Source organism: Macrobrachium rosenbergii, chromosome 41, assembly GCF_040412425.1.
Source record: "Macrobrachium rosenbergii isolate ZJJX-2024 chromosome 41, ASM4041242v1, whole genome shotgun sequence".
Taxonomy (NCBI): Eukaryota; Metazoa; Arthropoda; class Malacostraca; order Decapoda; family Palaemonidae; genus Macrobrachium; species Macrobrachium rosenbergii.
Window position 1 is genome coordinate 1,975,865 of NC_089781.1, and position 15,630 is coordinate 1,991,494.

The 15,630-nt window shown below is 45.8% G+C and overlaps 1 protein-coding gene, 1 non-coding gene and 1 pseudogene across 4 annotated transcripts in view; all 3 read left to right on the forward strand.

Annotated features, from left to right (window-relative positions):
* Positions 1–15,630, forward strand: part of LOC136826576 (NFX1-type zinc finger-containing protein 1-like) — a 321,939-nt gene that overhangs the window by 24,866 nt on the left and 281,443 nt on the right. The window lies entirely within an intron of this gene.
* Positions 7,045–7,145, forward strand: LOC136827273 (U6 spliceosomal RNA; annotated as a pseudogene).
* LOC136827279 (5S ribosomal RNA) lies at positions 8,635–8,753 on the forward strand. The gene has a single exon (XR_010849803.1). It is a non-coding gene; the product is annotated as a 5S ribosomal RNA (ribosomal RNA).

Here is a 15,630-nt window from a genome sequence, read left to right on the forward strand (position 1 = left end):
AGACTCCAGTAGGTGCCAGACTTCTCAAGTTCGCGAAGCCTGGGCACAAAGGGAGCGGACGAATGGTCCCTCTCTGTTTTGAGGAAAGGGTACCTCATTCCCTTCTTTTCGAAACCTCCTTGACTACAACTCCGAGGAGTTATCGGCGAGATACAAGGATCCTGTGCGGAGGCAAGCCCTTCTTCTAGCCGTCGATCAAATGCTAGAAAAGTCTGCAATAGAACCGGTGCAAGATCTTCACTCCCGGGATTTTACAACCGTCTTTTTCTTGTTCCAAAATCCTCGGGCGGGTGGAGACCGGTCTTGGACGTGAGCTCCTGAACGCTTTCGTCGAAAGAAGAAGTTCTCTATGGAGACGACGTCTTCAGTTCTGTCGTCTCTTCGTCAAGGAGATTGGATGGTGTCCCTGGACCTTCAGGATGCTTACTTCCACGTCCCCATCCATCCCTCCTCCAGGAAGTTCCTAAGGTTCATGGTAGACGGCAGAACCTTTCAGTTCAGGGCTCTTTGCTTCGGACTCTCCACAGCTCCCCAAGTTTTCACGACCATTCTCAGGAATGTGGCTCACTGGTTGCACTTGGAGGGAGTGAGGATTTCCTTGTATCTCGACGATTGGCTAATTCGGTCCAGTTCAAAGAACCGTTGTCTGGAGGACCTTTCTCGGACTTTAAACCTGGTCCAATCTCTAGGACTTCTTGTGAACCTCGAGAAGTCTCAGATGATTCCTCAGCAGGAAATTGTCTACCTGGGGATTCGGATGGATTCTCGGGGTTTTCGAGCGTTTCCCTCCCTGGAAAGAAGGGAACGCTGCCTTCAAAAGGTGACAGACTTTCTGGAGAAAGACAGTTGTTCGGCGAGGGAATGGATGAGTTTGCTGGGGACCATTTCCTCGCTGGAACAGTTCGTTTCTCTGGGAAGGCTTCACCTCAGACCTCTTCAGTTCTTCCTGAAAGAATCTTGGGATCGGAAGTCTCAAGACTTGTCGGATTCCTTCCAAATATCATCTCTGGTAAAGGAACAACTCCGTTGGTGGTTAGACCCAAAGAAGCTGGGTCTAGGAATTCCTCTACAACCGCCGAGCCCTCGCCTAGTGTTGTTCTCAGACAGCGCCGGAGTCGGGCTGGGGAGCGACACTAGGCTCGGAAGAAGTGTCAGGTACCTGGGACACGGATCAGAAGGCCTGGCACATCAATATGAAAGAGCTGGTAGCCATTCACCTAGCTCTTTCCAGATTCGAACTTCTGGTCAAGGGATCAGTAGTTCTAGTCAACTCCGACAACACCACAGCCCTGGCTTATATCAGGAAGCAAGGAGGGACACATTCCTTCTCCCTGTACATTGCAGCAAGGAACCTTCTGTTGTGGGCGGGGAGAGAAACATCGTTCTCCTCACCAGATTTGTTCAGGGAGAAAGGAATGTGAGGGCGGATCTGCTCAGCAGAAAAGATCAAGTTCTTCCCACGGAGTGGTCCCTTCATCAGGAGGTTTGCGAAAGGCTATGGTTCCTGTGGGGGAGACCTCATATAGACCTCTTCGCAACCCATTGGAACAAGAGGTTGAGAACTACTGCTCCCCAATCTCGGACCCCAGAGCAGTAGCTATAGACGGCCTTCTCCTAGATTGGAACGGTCTAGACGGCTACGCTTTTCCCCGTTCAAGATAATAGGGAGGTAATCAGGAAGTTCAGTTCGTCAGAGGGCACCAAGCTCACCCTGATCGCTCCCTTTTGGCCATCCAGAGACTGGTTCACAGAGGTACTGGAATGGATGATAGATTTTCCCAGGTCGCTCCTCTCAGGAGCGATCTTCTCAAACAGCCCCACTTCGACAGATTTCACAAGAATCTTCCCGCTCTAAACCTAACTGCCTTCAGACTGTCGAAGGACTGGTTAGAGCGAAGGGATTTTCGCACAAGGCTGCTAAGGCTATCGCCAGAGCTAGAAGATCTTCTACCTTGCGCCTCTACCAGTCGAAGTGGGAAGTCTTTCGGAGATGGTGCCGATCTAAGAAAATTTCCTCTTCCAGTACCTCTGTAATGGAGATTGCGGATTTCCTTCTCTACCTAAGGGAGCAATGTAACCTGGCCGTTTCCACCATAAAGGGGTATAGGAGCATGCTGTCTTCAGTCTTTCGACACAGAGGTCTGAACATCTCGGATAATAAAGACCTTCACGACCTTATAAGGTCTTTTGAAACTTCAAAAAATAAGTCCCCTAGACCTCCCAGCTGGAATTTGGACGTGGTCCTAAAGTTTTTGATGTCTAGCAAGTTTGAGCCTCCTCGATCTGCCTCGTTCAGGGATTTGACCAGAAAATCGCTGTTTCTTTTCGCTCTTGCTTCTGCCAAAAGAGTGAGCGAATTACAAGCCTTAGAAGGTTCTGTAGGCTTTAAGAAGGACTCTGCAATCTGCTCCTTTCAGCCTCTCTTCTTAGCAAAGAATGAGAACCCTTCAAAACCTTGGCCTAGGAGTTTTGAGGTCAAAGGACTCTCCGATCTTTCAGGACAGGAGCTGGAACACACACTCTGTCCAGTAAGAAGCCTTAAACATTATTTGGAGAGAAAGAAACAGCTCAGAGGCAACACCGAAAGTCTTTGGTGTTCTGTCAAGGATCCTTCAAGAGCAATTTCCAAGAATGCCCAGGCTTTCTTCATTAAGGATATTATTAAAGAGGCTCATCTTTCATGTAAAGAAGAACATTTTCAGCTCCTAAGAGTTAATGCTCATGAGGTGAGAGCAATAGCTACTTCTCTAGCTTTCCACAAGTCTTGGTCCCTCCAGTCTATTGTGGACTCTACATACTGGAGATGTAACTCAGTGTTTGCTTCTCATTATTTGAGAGATGTTCGTGTGACATATGAGAAGTGCTTCTCTCTAGGAGCTTACGTATCCTCCGGATTCGGTGCTGGGTCAAGGAGCTGAAGCTAATCCTATTTAATTTAGTGTTATTTTTAATTGTTTGTTGTGTTTTTATGGTTGGTTGAAAAAGAGTGTTGCAGGTCTCTCTCTCTTTTTCATCTCATATTACTAACAAGGTTAGGCTTGGTCAGGTGGTCGGTTTTGGTTGTTAGCTCCTTGTATTTTTATTACCTAGCTCTGTCATGTAAGAGGGATAGCCCCATTGATATGATTCAGGTAGAGGGCTCTGTCTTGTAAGTGGGTTAATCCCCTTGACATGATCCATAACAGGCTCTGTCATGTAAGTGGGTTTTATCCCCATTGATATGATCCAGAAGGGCTGTCAGTCTTAGGTCTTCCTCGCTGAAGCTCTTGAGGCATGCAGACTCATAGACAGTATCCATGAAGTCTTCTGCCCAATCAGGTAAGAACCATGGTTTTTGTTTATTCCTACAACATATGTTGTTTTCCCGTTTTTAGTTCTTAGCTGTCTCTTGCCCTCCTCCAAGGGTGCCAATCAGCTAAGTATATATCTGACGGGTAAGTTTCATGTACAAAAATGATATTTTTATGATAAAATAAAGTTTTGTACATACTTACCGGCAGATATATACGACAATGGCCCGCCCAGCCTCCCCTCAGGAGACAGGTGGAAGAGAAAATCTGACATGAAAACGGGAATGGTTCCTATTCCCGCCACCCAGCGGCGCGGGAATGGTAGATCACCTGACCTACCTGTCGCGTGTGCCGCGAAATTTGAATTTCTGTCGGGAACGCCGGAGACTATAGCTAAGTATATATCTGCCGGGTAAGTATGTACAAAACTTTATTTTATCATAAAAATATCATCTTTATATCAGTAAAAGTAAAATTAAGGGCACTGTCTGTAGGTAATATTTAGTACGAAATTTGTAATGATTTTCAACTTGGTAATTAACCATTATTTTTTGCAGTTGATAATACAGTATAACAAAAGAAAAACATAATTTTATACTAAAAGGGAGGCCATTCAATTTCAATTTCCAATAGTTTGTCCCTGAAAATCCCGGGACAATGAGAAAAATCCCGGGATTGTTTAACCTTCGGAAAATGGCTGTGATCCCGGGAAAGAAACCCTGTTTAGAACCTCAACAAACATAAATCGTTTACTAATTTCACTATTGCATCAAAATGAAAACTCCCCATTTTTATTCTTACAACAACCCCTCACCTTTTCTCCCATTGTCTTATGTCTCCAAGAAAAATCCCACAACACTACATCTCTTTCATGAACAGTAGGGAGCAAATACCTGATGCGGGGGTCTGCCCCATCTCTAGATGATCCTTCCTATCACTAAGCTTTTACTTGCCCGTATCTCCTAGCTTTCACTTTATTCTCCAAAAATGAAAATCGAGCCTATAGACTCATCAATTCGTGGAGTGCAATTATTATGACTACAGTTTATCTGGTCTTCATCTTATTCTCAATTCTCATATACTATATGAATTTCTTTTATTACTAGTACCTGTACATTCAGTTATCAATATCAACTTATAGCATAGATCTTATGGGTGCTATGATATTTATAAATATGCATTTCTAATCCGTATTCTTGATGACTTGGATATTATCACAATTGAACTTTTTATTAACCAATTAAGAGTTCCCTATCCTGGTATAACTGCCAACAATTAAGAATATGTTTCTAGGAACTGTCAATTGCAACTTACAGGAATACTCTTCATCGCTACTTTATTTTATTTATTTATTTATTTAATGATTATTTTTTTGAGAGAGAGGTACTTATCTTGCTGCTCATTACAACCATTTTGGTACTTTCAATCATTATTTCTGCCCAATAGGACATACTATAGACATTTACAAGGTCCCTAAAAATATCAAGTTATGAAGGCCTTGACATATAAAACTATGCTGTTGAACAGGTTTCGAGAGAGAAGTTGTATGATCCTTCTATGATAGGGTGCAAATTTTGAAGACCACAACGGATTTTTTTCAGCATAGAATTTTAAGATCAGGAAGAAGTCATATTATTAGATACACAAAATAGTTACAATATAAGTCCACATATGACATACAAATAAAAACATAATTGCAAAGGTAAAATTATTTCCTCATATGCCTTTGGTGATCATATCTTAGGAGTTACTAAAGTGCCAAGTGTTATTTACAACTATAACAATCTAACAATTCATTACACTGTAATTGACAACTATAACAATCTAACAATTCATTACACTGTAGTTCGACACAGCAAAACTGAAGCTTTGAGTTTTGACCACTGGGTGGTGGTGAGATGGTCAGTAACTGTCCTTCGCCTGGATTTGAAATGAGGTCAGTCATTTCCATTGTGGGGGCCGGGGTGTTAAAATAATTTTTATCTTCCAAACCTCAAATCATTTTTGTCAGACTGTAGTTACTACATAAAAATTATTTTGTTCATGAGACTTACCTGCCAGATATATATATAGCTGTATTCTCCGAAGGTCCGACAGAATTTCAAAATTCGCGGCACACGCAGTGGCCGGTCAGGTGGTTAGTACCCATTCCCGCCGCTGGGAGGCGGGTATCAGGAACCATTCCCATTTTCTATTCAGATTTTCTCTGTCGCCGGACTGTCAACACTTGTTGTCAGTTCCTCCGCCTTTGGATTTCGGAAATTTGTTGTCACTTAAGTATTTTGGTTGTTTTTGGTATTCGACTGGATCTGTGACTTGGCATACGCTCTTTGTGGACCGTTTTTGATTTTGCTTTTGACTTTTCTTATAATTAAGATGTCTTACCTCTAGCTATCGAGTCTGTAGCTTGGGTGAATGTAAGGTGAGGCTATCGAAGACTTTGATAGTTCCTCACACTTTATGTATGATATGTAAGGGTGTTCAATGCTCTATGATAATCGGTAATGAATGTGTGGGGTTGTCTGAGGGTGAGTGGAAGAAATATGAAGCCTATATGCTTTAATTGAGCGTGATAGGCTGAGGAAATCTTCCTCCTAGAGTGCATCCTTAGTTGGACAGTCAGGTTTTCTCCTACTAGTAACCCTGTAGTAAATTTATTACTAACCCTGTAGTTTGTTGCTGCAGAAGGTAATTCCCTGGCTCGTGTTGGAGTCAATGCGTGCTCTTGAAACTAAAGTGAATGCAATTCAAACGCATAGTGTTAGTGCTAGTGCCCCTAGTGTTGTGGAGGGGCGTCAGATCGGCCCTATAATGCCTCTAGGCCTGGACCTCTGTCGAACTCCCAGGACCAGGAGGGGCATGTCGAAAGCCGCATGAGGGTTACGGGGCTTCCCACCGATCTGGCGTCCCTTCGGCAGGTCCTGATGACGCTACCCAGGCTGCCAGGGCTGCATCCTGGATCGTCCTCCGACACGTCCTCCCCGCCTCGGGGTTGGAGCTCTCGGTTGGACTCTCGCCCTCTTAAGAGAAGCTTAGAGGAGAGGACGCTTCACGTCCTCTTCCTCTAGACGTTTGTACTCTTCCCCGAAAGTTGCGTGGATATTCCTCTGCAGAAGAGAATAAAGTGTTTTCGAATGATCACTCTACTCGACCCCCTGTCGCGCTAAGGCAAGGGCTAGAGCTTCTTCCCCTGTGGAAGGAAGTATACGTCTCTCGCCCTTTCCTTCTCTCAGGTTCAGCCCTTCTTCCGAGAGAGTGGCTTCTCCAACGCGTAAGATTTTGTTGGGTTTGCAACAACAGCTGGATGCTCTCATGAACCTTTCAAGATTTGAATCTGCCTGTTAAGAGGTACAGACTTTCACCTTCGTCTCCCGCTTCGTCTTCCTCGTCTGCTAGATGTTACAGAGCGTCTGTCGTCTAGAGAGAGTGTTTAGTGGCTTCCTATTCGTCTTCCCGAGTTGAGGTGTTGGCCTTTTCTCTTGTCTCGCGCCAGGAGAGCGCGTCTTGCTCTTCGTGCGCTTCTCACGCTTCACGCGCGCCTCACCTTTGTTTCGGCGCGCGCCAGCCATGACGCCGCGCGCCACGCTGTGACTCTCTTCTAGTACTTGCCACGGGCCTCTCGCGGCGTCACGCCATGACGCTCCGCGCCACTTCGCTTAAGATAGCTTCAAGTCTTGTGTTGACACCGCTCCAGTTGTTCATCATGTCGCACAACTACCCGCTTCAACATCTGATGTCCTTCTTAATTTAGCCAGTACTTGCTTCGCAGTACATATACTAATTGGAACGATACAGAGAAGATTAGCATGGCTCTTGCGCAAGGATGACACGCTAATCGTGGCGTTCCACATTTTTATGTTTACTATGTTGACTCTAGTTGACGACTTCTTCGTTCGCTGGAGTTCCGCCAAAAATCGCGAATCGGAACTACTTTCACCACTCACTCAAGACCCACCAGCTGCGGAAGAACATCCTCTTTCGTCACAGCCTTTGTATGAAGAGAAACTTCTTTCGTCTTCTTCTTCCTCTGATTATCAGACTCTGGCTTTTTCTTAAGGATCTGTTTCCTGAGACTTTTCAACCTTCGGCTCCTCTCTCTCCACCTTCGCAGTTGTCTTTGTCTTAAGGGGAGCGTTTGAAAAAAAAATCGGAAATAAAATTTTCTGGGATATTTTATATATGGCATCATACATATCCTGACTATCTTCTCAGAAAGTTTTATTTAAAAGTTCGCCACAGTTAGAAGTTATAAACAAAACAGTAACCTATCATAGTCAAATTACATTTTTCATATAATGTAATGATATTGTCAGTATATCGGTGGTAATTTCCTTTTAGCTATGAAATAATATCTAATGCGATCTATGGCAACCCTGTGGACATAGTACGCATCAGCGAAAGACAGGAATGCCTCAGGGCAGTCAGTGGCAGTCAGTCAGTAGCAGCTCAGAGCTTGACTAAGTAAAACGTCGCGCTGGCCAACCTCAGCCGTGTTTTGACACTCGCTTCATTTAGCTTCATTTAGCGAAGTTATATTACTTTGCAGGTCTATTTTTGGCTTTTCATTATGTCATAAAAACATCAAACTGTGTAACAGCAAGCAAATAAATACACAGAGAAGCAAAAATATCGTTTTTCTCAAAACTAAAGTTATCGACATTCAAACTGCATCTCCTTCATAACGCTTGCACCGATCTCAAGATACAAAAAGTAAACGAAAGCTAAATGTTTGCATAACAAAGGGGCTTCCATGGGAAGCAACACGAGACCCGCACCACGAGAGAGTTTTTTCCCGAAGGAATGTCACTTCCAAGAGAGGTAGCAAGTGACTCCCTTCATCTCCAGACTCCCTTTGCAACCAGGCTTCATTTTGCACAAGCCTGGAAAGAGTGAGGGGCAGACGTTTGGTCCCTCCTACTGTTAGAGAGAGGTTACTTGATTCCCTTCCTGTCTCCTCTTTTGTTTTTGTTTTCCCAACTGCCTTCCTGTCAAACAGAAAATTGTTTGACCTGCTCAACAGATGTTCGAGCGGAGAGCAGTGGAACAGATCTTGGACTCGGTGTTCCCGGGATTTTACTACAGATTGTTTCTAGTCCCGAAACTTTCAGTAGGCTGGAGACCCGTCTTGGACGTCAACAGGTCGAACAACTTGGTCCGGAAGGAAAAGTTCAAGATGGAGACCTCGCAGTCAATACTAGGAGCCCTTCATCCCGGGGATTGGATGGTATCTTTGGATCTCCAAGATACTTATCTTCACGCCCCAATTCATCCACGTTCGGTGAAGTATCTCAGGTTGTCTTGGGGACTAGACGTACCAGTTCAGGGCTCTCTGCTTTGGACTCTGCACAACGGCCATACCACGTTGAAAACACCGCTTCTCGTCCGATCAGCGAAGTTAAGCAACGTTGGGTCTGGTCAGTACTTGGATGGTTGACCGCCTGGGAACACCAGATGCTGTTGGTGTCACATTTTGCTCCGAGGGTGTTTACACGTCTCATGAAAAACGTTGCGATGCAGTTGCATCTGTCGCACGTCAGGATCTCACTCTACTTGGACGACTGGTTGATTCGAGCGTCGGCCGGCGAAGGTATCTGGAGGACCTTCAGTTGACTCTGCAACTCGTGAAGTCCCTGGGACTTCTGGTCTGTGGAGAAGTCGCAGCTGATCCCCTCACTGTCCATTGTGTCTGGGAATTCAGATCTATTCAGCGGCTTTTATAGCGTCTCCGTCGCAAGAACGGCAACTTCTCTGTACGAAAAAGTTTCGGCCTTCTTGGAAAAGGAAACATGCTAGGTGAAGGAAGGAATGAGTCTGCTGGGGACCATTTCCTCGCTGGAGAAGTTTGTTTTTCTGGGAGTCTGCATCTCAGGCCTCTTCAGTTCTTTTTGTTGGAGAACTGACAAAGCAAGGAAGACTTGAAAGAGGAATTGAGAATTCTTCCTTATATAAAGAGGATCTGTGGTGGTGGCTCGATCCAACGGAATTGCAGAAAGGGATCTCCCTCAAGCTTCTGAACCCCAACCTAGTGTTGTTTTTCCGACGGGTCGTCAACAGGTTGGGGGGCAACACTAGAGGGAGAGGAAGTGTTAGGAACCTGGAGAGAGGAACAGGTGTCCTGGCACATCAACTTCAAAGATTTGGCGGCTATCTTTTAGCTCGCCAATTCTTCGAGGTCCAAGTTTGCAATCGTGTAGTTCTAGCAAACTCGGACAATACTACTTGTTCCCTGTTCAGCCTTGCAAGAGAGATTATTCTTTGAGCCTATGCTCGCAACATTTCGATTCTCACAAGTTTTGTTGCAGGGGTCGAAAATGTTCGAGCAGACCTGCTCTGTTGGCGCCATCAACTCCTGCCGAAGGAATGGACCCTTCATCAGGAGGTTTGCCAAGATTTTTGGAAATTTTGGGGTCGCCATCTTGTGGATATTTTCACGACCTCAAGAACAGCGAGGCTCCCTCTATAAAGCTCATCTGTACTCGACCCTGGGGCAGTTGCGATAGTTGCTCTTCCTGGGATTGACGGGAATAGATGTTTACGCCTTTTCCCCGTTCTAAATTCTGGGAGAAGTCATACGCAAGTTCGCGGCCTCACAAGGGACGAGGATGACTCTCATCCCCACGTTTTGGCCTTGAACCACTGGTTCTCGGAGTTTCTCTTCTGGTTGGTAGACGTTCCGAGGACCCTTCCTATGAGAGCAGACCTGCTCATACAAACCCACTTCACGAGATATCTTTGAATCTCCCCGCTCTGAACCTGACTGCTTTCAGACTATCGAAACTTGGTCAGAGCGAAGGGGTTTTTCTGGCCAGGTGGCACGGGCCATCGCTAGAGCCAGAAGTTCTTCATCTAAAGGATATATCTAGTGAAGTGAGCAACCTTCAAAGGTTGGTGTAGAAAGAAGGGCTTTTCCTCTTCCTCTATCACTGTGAGCCAGGTTGCGGATTTTCTCCTTTACTTAAGAGAAAAACTCGATATAGCAGTTCCGACTATCAAGTGTTATCGGAGCATGCTTTCGATTGTATTCAGACACAGAGGATTAGCTTTGTCTGACAATAAGGACCTCCACGATCTTACGAGCTCTTTCAAGACGTCCAAGGTTCCTCAGCTGATTTCCCCTGCTTGGAACTTGGACGTAATGCTCAAGTTTTTGATGTTTAGTCCTTTTGAGCCTCTCCACTCTGCATCTCTTAAGGATGTTACTCGAAAACGGCATTCCTCGCTCTGGCGAAGAGAGAGTGAGAGAAGTTCGAGGCCGTCATGTGGGCTTCAAGGAACACAATGCTGTCTATTCTTTAAGCCCTAAGTTCTTGGCTAAGAATGATAGGTCTTCTAACCCTTGGCCTAGACACTTTGAAATTAAAGGTTTAGCAGACCTTATTGGACAGGAACCTGAGGGAGTTCTATGTCCAGTTAGAGCTCTCAAGTACTACCTTAAAAGAACACAGGACACTCGTGGTCCATTGGATGTTTTATGGTGTTCTGTGAGGCAACCAGTTAAACCTATGTCGAAGAATGCACTGGCATTCTTCATTAGGGACGTCATTAAGGACGCACACTCTAGTTGTGACGACTCCAACTTCAAGTTGTTGAGAGTTAACGCTCACGAGGTGAGGGCAGTTGCTACCTCCATGGCGTTCAAGAAAAATATGGTACTCAGTGACATTTTTAGTGCCACATTTTGGCGAAGTCAATTCGGTGTTTGCCTCACACTCTTGGCAAGATGAGATGTTTAGGTAGCATACGAAAATTGCTTTTCGCTGGGACCATACATTGCTGCTTCAGCAACCTTGGGGACAGGGGGTAACTCTGATCCTATCCCCCTTTTTAATTGTGTTTTTGTGGTTGTTGGGTCGACTACTGGAGGCAGTCTTCCCAATCCTTTGCAAACTAACGCTTTAGGTGTTGGTTAGGTGGTTAGTAATGCTCTTTTGTCCTCTTTGTATGGGCTATGATCTAGTCACATTGTGGTCACGCCCCCGTTGACAGATCATCTAGAAGTCGCCAGCTATATAGGTCACTACCTCGCTGGGGTCTCTAGTAAAGCAGAAGCAGACTAGAGTGACAGTAACCACTCAGTCAGCTACGCTATCAGATAAGGAACCAAAATAATTTTACCAATAATTGGTTTTTTCCCTAATTCTTGGCTGTCTCTACCCCCCTCCAAAGGTGGTATTCAGCTATATATATATCTGGCAGGTAAGTCTCATGAACAAAATGATATTTTAATGATAAAATAAAGTTTGTTCATACTTACCTGGCAGATATATATATTTATATTGCCCTCCCTCCTCCCCTCAGGAGACAGTGGCGTTAGAAAATCTGAATAGAAAATGGGAATGGTTCCTGATACCCGCCTCCCAGCGGCGGAATGGGTACTAACCACCTGACCGGCCACTGCGTGTAGCCGCGAATTTTGAAATTCTGTCGGACCTTCGGAGAATACAGCTATATATATATCTGCCAGGTAAGTATGAACAAACTTTATTTTATCATTAAAATATCATATCATAATCATCTTTAAGATAAAGACAATAAGACATGTAGATATTACAAAATTATGATATGTATTCACAGCCTACCAATCACGTGTAGAATTTGTAGACAGCAAGATTATCGTACTCGCAGCTTTTATCCATGTTGCACTGATCTACATATGGCCTTGGAATGCAATACTCAAAATGAAAAAAGATATTTTTGTTCTCCCAAGTGTGATATGTTAATTTGACACTTTATATGGAGTTAACTGCTTTTAAGTGGCATAATCATAATGAATTATTGATTTCCCGGTATGTTTCATTCCCAAAATATAGGATTTCTGCCCAATACGAGAAATTTAAGCACGTCGGTAAGAATTACCAACCTCGCTGGTTGAATGTTGGAGTGTAACTACGTAGACTTAGTTTTTACCGACTTTACCCAAGATTACCGCACTTCGGCAGCTCTGCTGAAGTTTTGTGTTGAAGTAGTTCCTCACTCCTCCACCAATGGGCAGAAGGGGTATCTCCTAGCTGCCATATTGTTTTTTGTTTTGCTGGCGCAAAATTTGAATTCTAGCTGCCGTTCAGTTCGAAACAATAGCAATGTAACTACTGGGTAAGTATACTTAAAACTTTATTTTATTATGAAAATGTCATTTTTCTACGGTTTTTTTGCTTGCTAATTATGAATTTTCCTATCATTTTTGGCGCTTGAGCCTAATTAACCTGTAATTAACCCCTGAAGTTCATCCAGCAAGGTAGGGGACCTGATGGGAAAGCGGTGTTATAGGTGGAGTATACCCTCGGACAGGTGATCTGCTCCCCCTCAACCAACAAGCTAGGGGACCTGATGGGAATGCAGGGTTCTGGGTGGGGTGTATCCCCGGGAGAGTGTTAGATGGCTATGTAACAGCTCCCCATCTTGTTTCTGCCCTACAATTCAGGGGATTCCTAGGGAAAGCGGGGTTATTTGGTGGGGTACACGGCCGGGGATGAGAAACCGGCCAAAATCTAGGTTTTTTTTGGCACCCCAGACATGAGAAACCAGGAAATAAACAGAGAACAAACAAGATCATTAAATGAGCCGACACACAGGCAACCCCTCCCATTACTACTATCCTCCTGAACATTTATTGTGGAGCCATTGGTTTATCCCTCACTCCCTTACTGAGTAAACTTAGAGTTTGGGGACCTAACCCCCCAAATTCTTATCTAACCAATCACATTGTGCTGTTATCCCCCCCACTGAGGAAAACCCCCTAAACATAGCCACTCCAAGTTGCTAACGCACCCCCCCCCTCCTTGTGGGGGGGGAGCTGTCCTTTTTCCGGGGTTCACATACGCGTCCTGCACATGACAGGGCATGGGCACGTCTGTTTTGTACAAGTAACTTACCCGGCAGATATATACTTAGCTATAGTCTCCGACGTTCCCGACAGAATTTCAGATTTCGCGGCACACGCGACAGGTAGGTCAGGTGATCTACCTTTCCCGCCGCTGGGTGGCGGGAATAGGAACCATTCCCGTTTTCTAATCAGATTTTCTCTGTCGCTGGTTCCGGCAACATCTGTTGTTGGTTCCTCCTGCCTTGATTTTCGTTTTTTGCTTGCTAAGGATTTATTTTGGACTGACCTTTGGTGACGTATTGGATCTTTGGCTTGGCATACGCTTTTGTGGATTGTGTTTTGAATTTTGGCTTAGGATTTTTCTTTAAAGATGTCTGAAATGAATGTTGCACCTGTTTTTCGTGTGTGTGTCAAACCGGAGTGTAAGGTAAGGTGAGGCTACTGAAAGCTTCGGTAGACCCTCACACTGTATGTATGAGGTGTCGGGGGAATGACTGTTGCATTGATAATACTTGTACGGAATGTGAGAATCTGACTGAACAAGAATGGAAGGCTTTGAGTGCATATGTACGTAAGCTGGAGAAGGATAGAGCTAGGAAGGCTTCTTCTAGGAGCTCTAGTAGGTCTCGCTCTAAGGAGGTGGAAGTAGACCCTAATATTCTTGTAGATTCTCCTGTCACTCCTCTTGTTTCAGCACCTTCACCCTTCATCGAACCTGCGGATTTGTTGTCTGAGATGGCTGCCATGAAAGCCACGATCCGTAAGATGCAATCTCAGCTTCGTGCTATGGAGGATAAGAAAGGTAAAAGTGACAGTGATTTGTGTAGTGTCCCCAGTGTAGTGGAGGGGGCGTCTGACCGGCTCCGCATCGCTCCTAGGCCTAGACCTCTTCCAAACTCCCAGGACCAGTGGAGGAGGAATGTCGACAGCCGCAAGGGGGATGAAGAGCATTCCCAACGGTCAGGCGTCCCTTCGGCAGGACCTGTTGACGCGTCCCAGGCTGCCTCGGATCGCCACAGAAAAGGGATCCTGAGGAAGTGTTTTTCTTCTTCGGCTTCGTCTTCTCCCAGACGCGGTTGGAGTTCGGCTGAGGAGTCGCGCCCTTCGAAGAGGACCTGGAAGGCGCCTAGAGGAGACGCTCTGGATTCCAGCCCAGAACGCTTTCCAGAGGGTTCTCCTGTTGTCAAGAAGAGAGCCCGAAGATCCCCCTCTTCATCTTAAGGAGTTCAGGAGTCTACTAAGCAGATCCTGGTCGGCCTCCAAGCTCAGCTTTCTGCTCTTGCTGGCTCTTTGACTAAGAGCTCTTCTCGCAGGAAGGATGTTTCTCTTCCCATCAAGTCCTCCAAGAAGCATCCTTCTCCCAGCAGGCCCTCTTCTTCAGTTAAGCGCCCTTCCGTCTGCAGGCGCTCTTCTCCTGAACTCGCTTCTCCTGCTAGGATTCCATCATTGTTGAGGCGCTCTTCTCCCGTTAAGCGCCCCTCCAGTAGCAGGCGCTCTTCTCTTAGTAGGCGCTCCTCTCCTTGCAGGCGCTTCTCTTCTAGGCGGTCTTCCTCGGAGGATAGCGCCTCTCCTACCAGGCGCTCGCTTCATCGTTGTCGTTCTTCTCCTGTTAGAGAGCGCCTCTCACCTGACAAGCGCTCTTCTCACTTCAAGCCCCGTACTTCAGAGCATAGAAGCGCCTCCCCAGCCAAGCTCCCTTCTGGTAGTAGGCGCCTCTCTCCTAGTAGGAGCTCGCTGTTGGATAGAAGCTCTTCTCCTGTCAGGCGCCAGACTTCTAGCAGATGCCTCTCCCCTGACAGGCGCTCTTCAGTGGTCAGAAGCTCCTCACCTTCTAGGCGCTCTTCTCCTGTCAAGTGCCCCTCTTCGTCCAAACGTTCTCCTCCTCCTGCTGGTCTGGAAGTTTTGTCGGAGGATGAATCCCCCAAGGATATTAGTATTTCTGACTACAAGAGGTTGGCTGCTTTACTTGTCCAAGAGTTTGGAGAATCTCTTAAGCCTGCTTCTCCTCCTTCTCCTTGCTCTATGCTTTCGAGCACGAAGACCTCTAGATCCTCCTCTATGGTAAAGATGCGCCCGAAGATCTCCATAAAGAAGGCTTTTAAGGGCTTCGGGGAGTGGCTTCAGTCTAAGAAGGATGCTGGCAAGACTGTTTTCTCCTTGCCTCCTTCCAGACTCTCTGGCAGAGCTGGAATTTGGTATGAGACCAAAGAACCGATGGGGTTGGCTCTCCCCTCATCGGCTGGATCGGACTTTTCTTCCTTGGTCGACTCTTCAAGAAGGCTCTCTCTCAATTCGGCCAAGGCTTCTTGGGGTATGTGCGAACTGGACCATTTCCTCAAGGGCCTTTTTCGTATCCTGGAAGTCTTCAACTTCATGGACTGGTCTCTTGGGGCCTTAGCTAAGAGGACTCTGGATTCGGACTTCATTAGTATGGAAGACCTCAGCAGCGTATTGTCTTGCCTAGACAAGGTGGTCAGGGACGGCTCTACTGAGATCGCTTCCCTTTTTGGAGCTGGA